This window comes from Myotis brandtii, unplaced genomic scaffold, assembly GCF_000412655.1.
Source record: "Myotis brandtii unplaced genomic scaffold, ASM41265v1 scaffold185, whole genome shotgun sequence".
NCBI classification, from domain to species: Eukaryota; Metazoa; Chordata; class Mammalia; order Chiroptera; family Vespertilionidae; genus Myotis; species Myotis brandtii.
Genome location: NW_005356870.1, coordinates 7,651,548 through 7,664,584, shown reverse-complemented (window position 1 = coordinate 7,664,584; position 13,037 = coordinate 7,651,548).

Here is a 13,037-nt window from a genome sequence, read left to right as displayed (position 1 = left end):
GACAATATAGGAAAAGTTATATTGTATATGACAGCCTTGTGAAACATAATAGAGGTGAAACATAATAGGAAGCCATCAAAAAGTTTTAGGGGAATGGTTAATAAAGTCTGATGTGATAGCACACAAAGCAATGTCCCTGCTATGGCCATGAGATTGGTGGTATTAAAGATGGGACATATGGTCATCCTCCTTACATGAGCCCAGTATATTTTCTTAGATATTGTAGATGCCTAATCAATAGTTGCTGACCCAAAGCAAATGTTTTAGGTTTATCTCTGGAGCATCTCAGGTAGAGGAAACATACACAAGCTCTGAGGCATGGAAGGTTCTGGCACATTGGGAAACGGTATCATTCAGATAGAGTTGGTTTTATGAGTAGACCATAAGCCTAAAAATAAGCCTTGTAGAAAATGGGAGACCATGTCCAGATTTAAAACAAAAAATTGCATTAGATTAGCGTTGTAGAAAGAAGGTTCTGGTGGTAACCTGGATGCATCAACTTTTGAGAGGAAAGGACAGAAGTAGATGAACCTACAAAAATTGGGCTGAGGAGGCAAATGAAAGGCTGTGGAAGGCGATGTAAGTGATTCAATTAAAAGATGCAGAAATGTTAAGTAGAAACCCAAAAGTACCCGCTGGATTCAGAATCATTTCATTATTGTTGTCTTTGCTCTCCCTTTGGAGAGCTTAAACCAGATTACAAGGGATTGAAGAGTGAACAGGGAATGAGCAAACAGAAAAGGCAAGTTTACAAAATTATTTCTAAGCGCTTGGCTGGGATGGGAAGTTGGACACAGAGAAATGGTAGGATTTAAAATGTTTCTATATTTGAAGAAACAAAGATTTGGTTGTGCTTATATAAACAATGGAGAGAAAGACCTTGAAAATATGAGAGGAGAGTATGCAAATTCCGATTGAAAAGTGAAAAGCAAACAAACAACAGGACATAGGTGGAGGGTTTAATTAGTCTTAGAAAGTAGGAGTGACACCTAACTTTCTTCTATCGTGCGAGGAGGGGGAGTTATAATGGTTATAGACGTACATGAGTTTGTAAATGGAATTAAGAAGTAGGCTACTAAAACAGAGGGTTGTTGTTGGCCAAAAATGCAGAAATGCATTAGTAAAACTTGGGAAGTAATTTTCAATTTCTGAAGCAATGGTCAAGAGCTCACTGTTTCAATTAGACTAAAAAGTACCGTTGAGGCCTATAATATGAGTTGGACTAAAAGCGGAGTTATAAACTAATGATGCTAGTCTCTCCTTAACTATTACTTGCATTTTACTTATTATAATAGTATCTATTGTGCAACAAGACTATTTAGAGTGTTGTACTTATTTTCTTGAAGATGAATCAATATATAAATATTTAAAATTGTTGTCTTTTCCATTTACCTTGCAGTAGCACATAACTACATAATTATTGCCTTTAAGAAAGGACAGGATTATCACATTCCATGCATTTTAAAAACCATCTAATATATGTTATATTGAAGCCACCCTTCTATAAGTAATCATGAAGTTAAAAAAAATCACCACTATCGCATGATATAGTGTTGTTACTGTTTTTTTAAAAAGGGAAAGACATTCTAGGGAAATGCCTCACATAGGAGGTACTCAATAAATGTTTGCAGAATCCAAATGTTTGTTGGAAGCCAGACCGAAGAAGACCGGGTCTCTGGCACGGCCCTCTGCCTCTGTGACTGGGCTGGGCTGACGCATCAGCAGTCATGACTGAGGGCCTTGCAGCCTCAGTGAGACATGAGGAGGCCTTGGCAGGAGCGGCGCCGACATTGGCAGGAACTGAGAGCGGTGGCAGCACCTCAGGGAGGCTCAGTGGTGATCCCATCAAAGGACATCAGAGGCCAAGCTCCATATGCTGGCACACCAGCCCCCCTGGGGTGCTGTCCAAGGGAAATTGCAGATATTACACTATTATCAGGGAACTCATCTATGGAGACCGGTGAGACATCTCTGTGGCAATCCCAGAGGCATGGGGAGAAACTGAGGTGAAAGATTTAGGTTATTTAAAAAGCAGACGCAAAGAAATACTGTACCAGAGCTGCTATTCAGATCCTCGTTTTAATCCCCAGATGGGATGTCCAGGAAAACAAGGGTGTCATATTTACAGGCCTTAAATTCTCCTTTTCCCCTCCTACTCCTAAGTCCTTATCACTTTTTATTACGGTCGCTACTGCTACTACCACTGCTACAATGACAGAAATAATAATGATTACAACCCTCTATGGCATATGATATTTTACAGCAGCAGCATTTTGCAGCATGCTTCCCTGCTGCATGCTAGTACTTGGTTAGTTTTATCGGAATCATCTCATTTCATTCTTAAAAATCTAAACCCATAAGATAGGCCATATCCTGATTTACAGGTTGAGGATGTTGTGAAATTGAAACTTAAAGAGATTGCTATCGGTAGTCACATTGACATACTGTTAGCGCTCCTCTTCCTGCTAAAATGTCTCTCACTCTTTACTACAGACAGGACCTTAGAACTCCAGGTGCTCCTTACTCTTGTGTGCGACAGACTTTTATGGGTCAGTGACAAGAAAAGTCCCGTGTGGCAAATAATTCTATCAGAGAAGCACCCCGCCCCGCCCCCGCTTTCGGCTTTGTCTTTGAATAAGTACATTTGGTTAGCCATTTAAATAGGAACACATTGTTTCCTAAGTTGATATCAAATATGAAGCTATACAAGTGAGTCTGATTGTAGCAGAAATTACAGTGATACTGCTATTGGGTATGGCATGATCGGTTATTTTGAGTTGAATTTATCATTGCATTTGACCTATCTATGTTTTTAAGATTGTTGAACTTCCTTGTGAATAAAATAACCCCAACTCTTTTATATTCATAGTTTTTAGTTCATTCATAATATGATTATAGTATTATCATGCTTATATTAAAAATTAAATTAAAGAAGTCTTCCTACTTCCTACATATGCTTATTATTTTTTCCAGTTGATATGATAAAATTTTCACTATGGATGACTTTTCAGAACTTGACCTTATACAAAGTTCTTCAGCTATAGGTAATTTATTATTAACACTAAGAAGCAAGACCAGTTTCTCATGCAAGAATAAGGGATAGTAATGTACTTAACAAAGGAAGTCAAATATGTCTTTTTTTAAAAATATATTTTATTGATTTTTTACAGAGAGGAAGGGAGAGAGATAGAGAGTTAGAAACATCGATGAGAGAGAAACATCGATCAGCTGCCTCCTGCACATCTCCCACTGGGGATGTGCCCACAACCCAGGTACATGCCCTTGACCGGAATCGAACCCGGGACCTTTCAGTCTGCAGGCGGACACTCTATCCACTGAGCCAAACCGGCTGCGGCGTCAAATATGTCTTAATTCTTTTACGGTATTGCTATTGACAAGAAGATAGTAATGTACTTAACAAAGGAAGTCAAATATGTCTTAATTCTTTTATGGTATTACTATTGATTATACATTTTTAAATTTAATGAATAAGAATTACCTAAAATTATTTCTCTCTCTCCCTCCCCCTACCTCTCTCTCTAAAACCAATAAAAACATATTTTTAAGAATTACCTCAAGTCAGAGCCACATCCTGGTAAATACTATTCTCTGGACTTCCCATTAATGAATGCACAACATAAACATTGCCATTTTCAATCTATCTCTTAAAGAAAATACAAATATTTTCTCTATTTTTAAAACTTTAAAACAGGAAACAATAATACAATTTCCTTTTCAAAGCAGTTAATCTTGACCAAAATAAACAAAATAGTGTCATAGTCACTCCATAAAAGAAAATTATTGAGATATTTCAAGGAAAGATTGGTTCAGCCAACAGATTCATCAACCAAAAAAATGACAGTATCAGTAAGAAAATGCAAATCTGTTTGAATAATACTATTCTATAAATTGATAGACACTTAAGGCTCTGCTTCTCATCCCAAATCGCAAGCACAAAAGCACACAGCAACAACCAGAACTTTCCCTACTTGACCTGATATCTTGTCCAATGACCATTCCTTCCACATGTGTATGTATATCATCTGTTTCATTTCCATTTAGAACTCAGCTACTCAGCCAACCTCTGGGTCTCCCAGCTTGTAGATCACCCCTAACTTCTGGGCTTACAGCATGTGAGCTACAGCAATAATCCTATATAATAAAAGGGTAATATGCAAATTGACCAAATGGTGGAATGACCGGTCACTATGACGCACACTGACCACCAGGGGCAGATGCTCAAGACAGGAGCTGTCCCCTGTTGGTCAGTGTGCCCCCACAGGGGGAGCATCGCTCAGCCACAAGCCAGGCTAATGGCTGGCTAGTGCAGCAACCCGCCTCCGTGGCAGCGCTAAGGATGTCCAACTGTGCCCACACTCGGACATCCCCCAAGGGCTCCCAGACTGCGAAAGGGCACAGGCAGGGCTGAGGGGGCCTCTCCCTTCCCCAAGTGCATGAATGTCCTGCACCAAGACTCTAGTAATGATGACAAAAACAATACCTTACATTTAGCTAATGCTTATCAGGTGCCTGCTATTGTTTTAAGCACTTGGAATTAAGCAACTAATTTAATTTCCACCCCTCCTTGCCCCCAATTATGGCTAAAAAGAATGTGATTATGCAATATGTTGTAACAGTATTCCATAATAGAAGAAAATGTTGCTATTGCTTATTTTAAAAATTGAATAGAAAATCTGTCATTGATGAGCTATTAGCGGTGCTAAAACTGAGTAATATTCAATTTATAGTTAGAACAAGAAAAAGTTGTAAATTGAAGTACTGGAGGGGGAAAATGGAAAAAATAATTTACCTATTGAAGAGATGAGCATATTTTCAGCATGCAGGAAATCACTATGGATAATTATATAGAATAATCAAATTTAGTAACTATTATTAATTCTATAATTTATTTTTTCTCTTATTATATTATTAAACATATTGGCATATTTTGAGATAGCTCTCCATTTTAATATTTTTTATTCTATCCTTGGAGAGGGTCTAGTCTTGGCTCTGGCACTGCCTACATTAAACAATCCTATTTATTTATACATCTGGGGTTCTGTTTTTTTTTGTTTTCTATAGAATGAATGTTTTCCTACATTATCTTTATGGTCTCCAGTTTTAAAAATTGCTATGATTCCACAAGACAGTATGCATAAAAGACAAAGTCATAATTATGCTTTACTATGAATATTCTTCCAGTATTTGCTGGAACACACAGTGTCTGGAAATAAATGTCTGGAACAATTTGTCTTGCTCGTCTTGACCATTCTATTCCTGACATCATGGGTTGTTTAACTATTAGATGTTCCCATTACAGGCTTTTACTTGGGCCCAGGGCTGGCTTTTGTTAATAGTCACAGGGCTTTTTCACTAGGGCAGATAAAATGAAGGGCTCAGCACCTGAGAGGTAGAAGGTTCTCAATTAGTATTTGTGAATGAACGCACCGATGGTGGGTGGCATGGTATGATGTGGTCACATAGGGGTGAATACATGTGCAGCTGCATGCATCAATCTCCCAAGCCTTTGAATTTCTTTACAGTCTTGCAACCTATGTTTATAATTGAATGCTATTAACCATGTTTACAATTTATTCAGCTTTCGTACATAAGGGTATGGAACCAGACCCATGTATGCAGGTATATACTAGTATATATCTATCCAGTGTTAATGTGATTTTTTGAGTTATTTTTGTATTTTTTGCTACAAACACCAAATGTGCAAACAATTTTCTGTGGCTTGTGTTGGAGAATGTCAGTGTTCACACATGTCTATTTTCTCCTCTCCTTCCCAGCTCTATACCAATACTGCATTGGCCAGGTTTCTCTGCAGTTAGGTTGGGCCGTGTGACCACTTTATTATTGCAGTGTAAACAGAAGTGGTGTACATCATTTCCTGACTTATTCCCAGCAATATCTCCATGCCTATCCCTTTTCCTTAGCCAAAAAGACCTAAAATGTGGCATTGGCTTATCAGTCAACCACGGCAAGGGATCAGATATGAGAGATTAGAAGGTTGGAGAGCCCTGTTATACATGGCAACAATCTGGTTGCCAGTGATAACTTGGAAAGCAGACCATCTACCTACTGAGCTTTCAGCTCAAGGGGAAAAAGCTGGAAAAATGTTCAGAGTGTATATTCACTGAAATTAGCTGCCTTTGGCAAGGAATCATAGGACATACAAGGGAAAATAAAAGGAAATTGGAACAGTCCAGAAATTTGGGGCACCAAAAGATGGAAACATCCACTGCTTTTAGGCCCCATAAAGTAAGAGAGAAAAATTTTAAGAAGCTGTGTGTGACAAAGGGTTGGTAAAAATTTTAAGTTTGCCCTAGCCGGTATGGCTCAGTGGATAGAGCATTGGCCGGCCTACTGAGGAGTCCTGGGTTCAATTCCAGTTTAGTTCTCTTTCTAGGACATCCCACATGTTTTGAAGGAATAAAAATATATTATACATGAAATCCAATGATAAAGGTTGAGATATTGTGAAGTCCTGACTGTAAACTTAGAACAGGATTATGGCACTTGGGTATGTATCCTAGAGCAGGTCTTTGAATTTGTGTTTGCATTACCTGCTATTGATTATATTGTAAAATCTATGTGCTCAGGGTCTCACTGCTTCTTAACACTGTGTGATTTCAAGTGTATTGACTTTCAATAAATATTACCGATTAAGTTAAATTGCATAGTAGTTATAAAGATTATATTGTTAGTGGTTCTAACATTCATAATATAACTGAGCCAAAAAAATTACCTTATTTCTAATAAAAAAATACATTCACTAAAAGTTAAGAAGGCCTTTATTTTCTTTTTATCATAAAAGAAAAAATATTTTTTATTTACCAGAACTATGGAAAATTTATCTTTAATCAACGTCCTATACAGCTATAAAGTTTGGTTGGCATATAATAAAGTATAGTCTTTTTTGGTAACTCAAGGCTATGTTACATATAGACAGAAGTAAAAAAAAAATAATTCTTCAGTCCCATCATTAATCAGTTCATCAACATTTATAAAATATATTTATAAAATGTATTTTTGTGAAATTAGTTTGTAAATATAAACATAAAAATTCATTATTAGTTTCCAAAGCAGAAAAAGTAGGTAGAAAATCAAGTTTGCAATATTATCATGTGAAATAGAAAAATACAGTAAGAAAGAATTATTAAGGTGATTTTATAAGAAGAGCTACAATTTACTATACACTGAGATTGCTTCTAAAATGGAGAAAAATTGGGAGAAAAATCTATAAAGAGGTTTCATTCTGTCTTTAGCATTGAGACTTTTAATAAACATGCATTTTACCCATATGTGCTTCAAAACAAAACAAACATACTTATCACAGATAAATTAAGTCTTTATTCTCTAGATCAAAGAAATTCACATGTCCCATTATGTTTTTAAGAAATTTCATCCTTTTCACACATTCATTTCCAAGTGCATCCTCTTTGAAAAAGAAGAGGGTTTGCAGTCTTTATTCGATACATTCTGAGGGGCACCAGCGAAACAGGCCAAATTTTTTATCATGCAAGAGTGGAGGGGACTGCATTTATAGTAGGAAATTTAAAAATAAAAAGGAAAGAAGCTAAAGACCCCACATGTGGGAAGAAACACCTGCTGCCTAAAAGTTATCAGCAAACACATGGAATTTTATATGTAATTAGGACAAAGATGTTTCTGGGTTTTTAGGAAACCTCTTGTCATGCTGACATATGGCACTACTAGTATTCAGGCTGCAGCGTACAGGGAATGTACTCTCTGTTCCATATCAACAGTATCTCAGTTTATGTAACAAAAATGTCACACATCCTTAGTCTTTAAAAAACTCAAATACGTGCTCCCTAACTTGGTCCTCTCAACAGTCACAAATGGGTAGAGTGGGAAATGAACTCAGAGATATCATGCTGCACAGACTTCATGTTGCTACAGCTGATTAAGCAGTTTGTGACCACTGGGTGTAAACATAGTTTGTCATGCAAGATAGATGATTCTAACTCACAGCTCCATACGCCCCCACTTTGCCTTTCTCTGTGTATTTTTGTGTGTGTGTGTGTGTGTGTGTGTGTGTGTTTAATAGCAAGTCAACGATAGTTTAAACACTAAAAGTATTGTTTGTTTGTTTATTTATTTTTAGCTGTTAGATCCAATCGATGAATTCAGTAGAGTTGTAGGAGACAAGATTAATGCACAGAAATCAGTAGTTTTTCTATATGCTAAGAACACATTTTTTTCCAGCCATCTTGACAAGAAGTTTCCCTTTTTAATTTATTATTGTTACCTAATTTTAGTTTTTATTCTAATTAATTGGAGAACTTTGAAAAACATCATATATAATAAGAATATTAACAGTGACCAAAAACACAAAATTGTGTTCTTAGAGAAAATTATCAAAGTTTTAAAAGTCCATGACAAATCATATAGTGATTATAATAGGGAAGTTGTCGTCAACAGATATTAGTAAAGTTAAAATTTGGAAAGACTTTGGACCCAATTCTATCTCTCATATAGGGATGAATTGAAAAAAATCATAATTTTATTATTATTATTGTTTAGGTATAGAATATTCTTTACAATTCAATTTTATGTATATGCAATTTGTTAAGGTACATCATTAGAGATTAGTTCATTAAATATAATTTTATTCATTTAATCATTATTTCCATATTATTTAGTGTATACATGGGAATAAAAAGAAAAAAAATTTCACATTGACTGATTTTCTAAAACAGTTTCAAACAACAATTATATGCCAGTAAACAGACCATAAAATAATAATGTTCTGTTTTATGGTATTAGTCTTTGTTATTCTCAGAATAGGAACATGTCAACACTAGAAGTTAATTGAAAGTAAGTGGTCAATTCTGGAATTTAATCGCATTAAGTATTTCCTTCTAGATTCCATATATTTATTTGTTTGTTTGTTTATTTATTTACTAGAGTCCTGGTGCAAAAAAATTCATGCACTGGAGGGGGGTCCCTCAGTCTGGCCTGCCCCCTCTCACAGTCCGGGAGCCCTCAGGGGTGGGAGGCAACCCAGCAATCAGGGGAAGGTGACGCCCCATCACACCTCTGCTGCTGCCACAGCTGGCAGCGCAAGCCTTAGGCGGCCCTGGGCGGCTGGGCAGCCACCATCCTAGGCTTGCCTAAGCCTCCGGCCAGCCCTGGGCAGCTAGAGGGCTGAGGGGACTGGGGATCTCCAGAGGTAGGCACACTGAGCGGCCGGGTCCGCCTGGGCTGAGGGGACTGGGCGCCGCCATGTTGTGGCTATGGGTGCCGCCATCTTTGAGGGCGGGGAAGTCAATTAGCATATTCCCTCCTTATTGGCTGTGGACCCCGCCATCTTTGCGATGGTGTGAAGGTCAATTAGCATATCCCCTGTTTATTAGATAGGATACTCCAAATGTACTTCATCGAAGGCCTGTATAACTTATGGTGCTTCCTGGCTCTAAGACCTTTTCCTTAGAATCAGTTACTGTTTTACTCATCTCCCTCCATATCTGTGGCTCTGCCTCTCATATTTCCCCACTTCTTGTTATAGTGATGCCAGTAGAACACACTGAAACACTGACAGTTTCTGAGGGCTTTATTGTTATTGGTATTATATTGGTTTCTCACTCTGTGTGTGTAAGCGGTCTGGCATAACACTTTTAGGTTCTTCTATTGGAATAGAAATATTTCCAGAAAAGCCACTTTCCTTCCAAAAGCTTAGTTTAAAAAAATGATAAGTGGCCTGTTTATAGAGATTAATTTTGCTAAAGAATTGTGCTCTTGAACTTAAATGAACCAACTGACAAAGTCAAAATGATTAATGAAGCCAAAGGCATTCCTTTTCTCTAATACTAAGATTGTTGGTCTGAGAATGAAGGTGGCAATTAAAAAAATTCCTCAGTTTTATAGTTATAGTTTTTAGGGTTCACTATTTCTGACCACTTAAAGCTTCTACTAGTAGGTAAATTGATAACCATTTTTTATGGAAAAGTGCATTGAGGACCAAAGTGCCTGGATTGAAGATGTTTGACAACATTTCTTCCACATTTATTTGCACTTATATAATTGCAAAGTGATGCTCTTTGACATGTACTGGCATGCTTACATTTTGTTTGCATTAGTACTGTGTTATAGTATTAACTAGAAGCTCAATGCATGAATTCTTGCATGGGTGGGTTCTGGCTGGCCCAGCCCCAAATGGGACAGATTGGGGCCAGGCCTGTTGGGAGGAGGAGATGGCGGGAGGTTTGCCGGCTGGCCTGCCCCAATTGGGGCCTGTTCAGGGCTGGGCCAGCTAGGGGGTGGGGTGCCGATCGGGGGTCAGTGACTGGGGGAGGGCCCATGGGAGGTTGACCGGCCAGCCCCACCCCCAGTTGGTGTGGGGGGGCATTGGGGGCGGAGCTGGCTGGGGGGAGGGACCACGGGCTGAAGGAGTTGGTGAGGGCTGATCACTGGTGGGGCTGGCTGGGGGGAGGGGCTGTGGGAGGTTGGCCATCCAGCCCCACTCCCTGATCTGGCTAGTTCTCTGGCTGCAGTGGCATCATAGTGACTGGTCATTCTAGTTGTTCCGGTGTTCCAGTCGCTGGCTTTTTATATGTATATATAGCTATTCATTTGTTGTGAGCTTTAATGCAAGATCTTATCAGACTATTTCTTTTGTAGATTTGTTATGTTTCTATTTCTTATACTACATAGGAGGTTTAGCCTTTTGAGGGGGTTTATTTTTAAAATTTCAAACTATAATTATCAATGTTCATGACTCTGAGATGCAATAAATAATAATTTTGGGGTGTGCTGTTAGTATTTATCACAAACCCCTAAATTCTACAAAGAAGATTCTCCATTATCTTTTATAGAGTACTATAAAAACACACACACATATGTATTCTCATGACATGGGTAATTTTTAAATTATATGGCTAAATAATTGAATATAATTTTACCTAATAATATGCATTTATCATTATTTTTTTCCATTAAATCTAAAAGAAAGGGTGTTTATATTCCCAGTTTTATATTTTTGGTAACGTTCATTCTACATTCTGGCTTCTTTTTGGGCATATCTGCATAGGCATGTTAGTCCTCTTAACTTTCCATGTCTTTTTCTTTCTTTTCTCTCTTTCCCTTTTTTTAAAATTAAAGAGTAGGAGCATAATATAGGCTGAAGGTGAGCAGAAATTATTTTAACTTCAACATTAGTTTTTTAAAAAATAGAAAATAACTATCTATGCCATAATAGAGTTGGTCATTTTGGGGAAGGGCCAAAGGATATTCTTTCAACTACATCACAATGTTAAAAGTTTATTTAATTCATTATTGCTCATCTATTCACATAACATTGACTATATCTCTTATTCATAAAAATTTCAATATTTTATATTTTAGTATCTTCTGCTACATATGTTTAAAAACATCATGAAATAAAGATAAAATTTTTGGGAAATAAGCCTTTTCTGGGGCAAGTTTTTAGAGCATATGAGTAGAAATGCTAGTTACTAGAAACTAAGTAGGGTCAACTACGTAAATAAATTATTTGTTACTCTATTTTAAGGAATAATAATATACCACTTACCATTTAATAATTACAGGAAGTCAAAATAAATTTTGATCTTACTCTGTAGTAAACTAAGAAAATAAAAATAAAAGCACAAAAATTGTAAAATTTTTTAGAAAGTTCTGAGGCGGGAGGGTTACAACATTGAAAACTCTTTTTAAACCATATATGATGAGTGAAAATTATCTTGTCTACTGGAAAAAAAATCTAAAAAGTTCTCATTTTTAAAAATTAGTTAAAATAAGGAACCTAATAATGGCATGTGTACATTTGCTTTGATACCTATGGTAGAGGTGACATTGATGAATGTATCCATGGACGAGTGATTCTGAACTGTAGCATCTCATGACCTGCAGGTGTTTCCACTGCCTTCCCCAGCTTGGGGTTGTTATGGCTGTTTGCAGTTTGTCTGTGAATTATACATCTTTGCTAAAATTGAATCTTACTCCTTTCACATGATCTCCTGGAGCATCCATGGGTAGTTGTCTTCCTCCTGAAATTGTGGTTCAGGGCATCTAGATAAATTCCTTTTCTCAGTTCACTTCCTCAGTCTTTCATTGCCCTATTTCAGATGTTTAAAGTTATTTCATTTTCTGATGGTTGTCTCACTTCCTCACATGTCAGTTGAAGGGGAACTGAGTCCTGATTTCCTCGAAAAGTTATATAAATATGTTTCAGCAAATCATATTTTTGTGATCAGATTCCATTTTTGATTATAGGAAATTTTAGCCTAATAAATTTGCTTGGGAATTCGTGAAATAGCAAAAGACTTGGAAATCTCTGGCTCTGTAGACATTTTATTAGACACAGATTTGGAACTGATTTGGAAATCACCTATAGTTTCTGTAGCTCATATTGCCAGTCTATCTGGTCAATATCAAATGTTAAATATAATTTCATTTTATTAAAGACTGGAGGCCCAGTGCACGAAATTCATGCACTGGAGTGGTTGCCCCTCAGCCCAGCCTGCACCCTCTCCAATCTGGGATCCCTGTGGGATTGGGCCTAAACCGGCAGTCGGACATCCCTCTCACAATCCGGGACTGCTGGCTCCCAACTGCTTGCCTGCCTGCCAGCCTGATCACTGCTAACCACTCCCCTGTCAGCCTGATTGACACCTAACGGCTCACCTGCCGGCCCGATCACTCTGCCTGCCAGCCTGATCACCACTAACCACTCCCCTGTCAGCCTGATTGACACCTAATGGCTCCCCTGCCAGCCCGATCACCCACAACTGCCCTCTCTCCCCTGTGGGCCTGGTTGTCCACAACTGCCCTCCCTCCCCTGTAGGCCTGGTCTCCCACAACTGCCCTCCCCTGCTGGCCACCTTGTGGTGGCCATCTTGTGACCACATGGGGGTGGCCATATTGTGTGAGGTTGTGACGATCAATTTGCATATTACCTCTTTATTATATAGGATGAATTGAAGTCACTATATATCTGTATGCATATATATACACACACACACACACACACACACACACACACACACACA